Here is a 3,225-nt window from a genome sequence, read left to right as displayed (position 1 = left end):
GTCACCTTCCTACAGTGGGAGCGTCACCTTGGCTCCTCCCAGTTCTGTCGTAACAACAGAGGCTGGAACTGGCGTGTGCTTTCTTCAAACCTGCTATGAATAAGAATGCCCTGACTTTCTATTGCAAGTATACATAAGCCTACCATAAACAGCATCTGCCTGTGCCCCCCCCCCCCCCCCCTTTTTTTTTATGGAATATGTAATTTAATGTAAAATCAAACTCACAGTTGCAGATGGCAGAAATAATTTGGACTCATTTTAAATATTCTGTAAAGCTTGTAATCTGAGTGTGCACACAATCAAATAGTAACGTTTTCAAACTGTGTGATTTTTGAACAAGCCTGGACTCTACCATCAGTGCCTCCTCGCCCTCCTTATTTCAAACAATCACCCAGCAATTACCCTACAATATAATGTTTGTGGACTTTGAACAAAGGTCAAACATAGTGGGCCTATTAAACGTCACCTCATCCGAATTGATAGCCTACTAACTCACACACACTGTCTAGGCCTATAGGAGGCAAAGGCCACTGAATTGGTCCACAAACATGGTCCTTGTGGAGCTCAAGGTGTGTTTTTTAAAGGATTATACCAAAGTGCAGTGTGAGGCTACTCTCATTATCTCACTGACTGCCTTCTGTGACACAATGCTTAAGGCCTGTTCCTGTAGGCTATCTTCCTGTCACATGTAGCCTGCAGAATGCACTTGATGTGTGTGTGTGTGTGTGTGTGTGTGTGTGTGTGTGTGTGTGTGTGTGTGTGCGTGTGTGTAGAACCAGAGGAACCACATAGAGAAGCGTGCCGTTTGGTACAGTAGTGTGTGTGTGTGTGTGTGAGCCTGTTCACACTAGTCATTAAATGCGTCTTGGGCAAATCTGATTGCAAGTGATCAGCCAAGACGCATTTAGTTCACACCAGTATTCTAATATGCATCTCAGCTGATCACTTGCATTCGGATTTACCTGTAGAATGTAACTTTAGAATTTAGAATGTTTATCTATTGGTCTATCATCATGGACAAAGACGCATAAGGACGGATTGAGCGTTCACCACTGATCTATAAAGAATACCTGGATAGAGCATCTACGTCAAAATTCTGAAGCCTACATGGCGGCGGCCATTATGGGACCACTTGCCATAGGAATGCATAGACAGTAAAAGACAGTAAAAGAATGTTGCCGTTCTGCAACAATGGAATTGGAACACCACGCCGCCATTATGGGACCACTTGGGACAGTTCCATTGGCTTCATTGTTGATGGGTCAGCAACAATGAGATAGTCTATCCAGGTATTCTTTATAGATCAGTGGCGTTCACACTACAGAACATATGTGGATACATGCGTCTTAAACCACCTCCACATGTGGTTAAGAACAATCTGATTCCAAACCGTTTTGGTCATTGTTCACACCAGTCTTTAGAACGAGATACTTGCAATCAGATTTGCCCAAGACACATTCTAATGACTAGTGTGAACAGGCTCAGAGTGTGTGTGTGTGTGTAGAAACAGCAAGCACCACATAGAGAAGCGTGTTTGGCACGGTACAGCAGTGTGTGTGTATGTGTGTGTGTGTGTGTGTGTGTGTGTGTGTGTAGAAACAGAAGGACCACATAGAGAAGCGTGCAGTTTGGTACAGTACAGCAGTGTTTATTCCATGCAATTGTTTGCTCTGATTTCACTCCCGCCCCCTCCCCCCCATTGCACTGTACACTGGCTAATACAGGAAACTGTCAGGATTGGTTGATCATTACGCCATTCAAGAAAAAAAAAGACAGGCGAAGGGGGGGAAAAGGTGGGGCTTAAGTGAAGAAGACAGACATGGAAGAGGGAGAGAAGTAAAACAGGAAGAAGAAATGACATTTCAACAGATTAAATGACATTCTGCACACCGTCAGTTACTATTAACAGAACCGTTTGGAAAAAAAAAAAAAGCAATTGTAACATGGAATATCCAAGAGAATGAAAGGATATGATGACACAGAAAGAAAGAAAGAGAGACAGTGAGAGAGAGAGAGAGGGAACAAGAGAGAAAAGGAGAGAGATAGACAGAGGAGGAGAGAGATAGAAAGAAATATATATAGAGAGAATCACCCCTTGGCTGAGGTGTTGGCAGATGTCTATACCCTGACAGTGTAGTACTTCCTCTTGCTCAGATAGCCGCCGGCCTGCGACCGGATATGGGCCAGCTGCGGGCCGGATCGGCAAGCCACAGCGCCAGCCTCTCCTAGGAGTCGGTCTTTCTCTGCTTGTAAAAGTCTACGCACTAAAACACTACCAATCTTGACCTACCACTAGAGCTGAATACATGTTTGCAACCCGGCAACCGAGACCAGAGAGTCCAGATTACACCAGTGTGTGTGTGTGTGTGTGTGTGTGTGTGTGTGTGTGGTTAGGAGCTAACACTGTATCCTGGATGTGTTTTGGCATCATGCCAGCGAAGTGCCTGCATTTAGAGCAGACCCCTTCCTGTCTGTCTGCGGAGCTGTCCGATCCTTGATAAGATGGAACACGGACAACGCTCCCTTGCTGCCAACCGACGCCAACCTCAAACACGGGACTATAATGGACCAGCTTGCGATTGGACAGATAGAAAAAGAGGAAATGCCCTTGAGAGATTGACCTGGGCAGGCTGGTGTCCTGGACGTCCCACACGATGGTAAAGCTCTTACTGGCTACGTCTGTTGGTCAACACAGCTTCAGCTGATGCGTGAGGGAATACGTCACCCTATAACTACTCGGCTTTGGGGCGGGACGTGGGAGCCTTTACAAGCCTACAGGAGAAGATCATTAGGGAACTGAAGACCACCGTCAGGAGAGGACAGAGACAAGAAGAGAAGTTACAGAAGGGATTTTTTTCCTCTCAAGGAGTCCTGTAGCATTATTCTTTTCCAACAGTGTTCCATAACGATTCCTTTACACAACTCAGGAACGCGTCAGAGGTTTTCAATCCAGTCAGAATTACTGAGACGTCAAAAGAAACAGAAAATAAACAAAGAAACAAACGAGCAAAAAAATTCAATAAGTCAAGAGATTATTACACTGATTTCTTTTACCTGTCCAGGTTATCCATAATAAGTTAACTTAATAATCATGTAGGCCAGCTACAAAATATCCAAGAGAAAAAAATAACATTAAATTAAATTAAATTAAACTTAAATCAACAAATAAAATAAATGATACTTTACAAGGATCTATTGATGGCTTTCATTCGCCAGTCATAATTG

This window comes from Sardina pilchardus, chromosome 4 (assembly GCF_963854185.1).
Source record: "Sardina pilchardus chromosome 4, fSarPil1.1, whole genome shotgun sequence".
In the NCBI taxonomy this organism is placed as follows: Eukaryota; Metazoa; Chordata; class Actinopteri; order Clupeiformes; family Clupeidae; genus Sardina; species Sardina pilchardus.
This window is presented reverse-complemented; position numbering follows the sequence as displayed.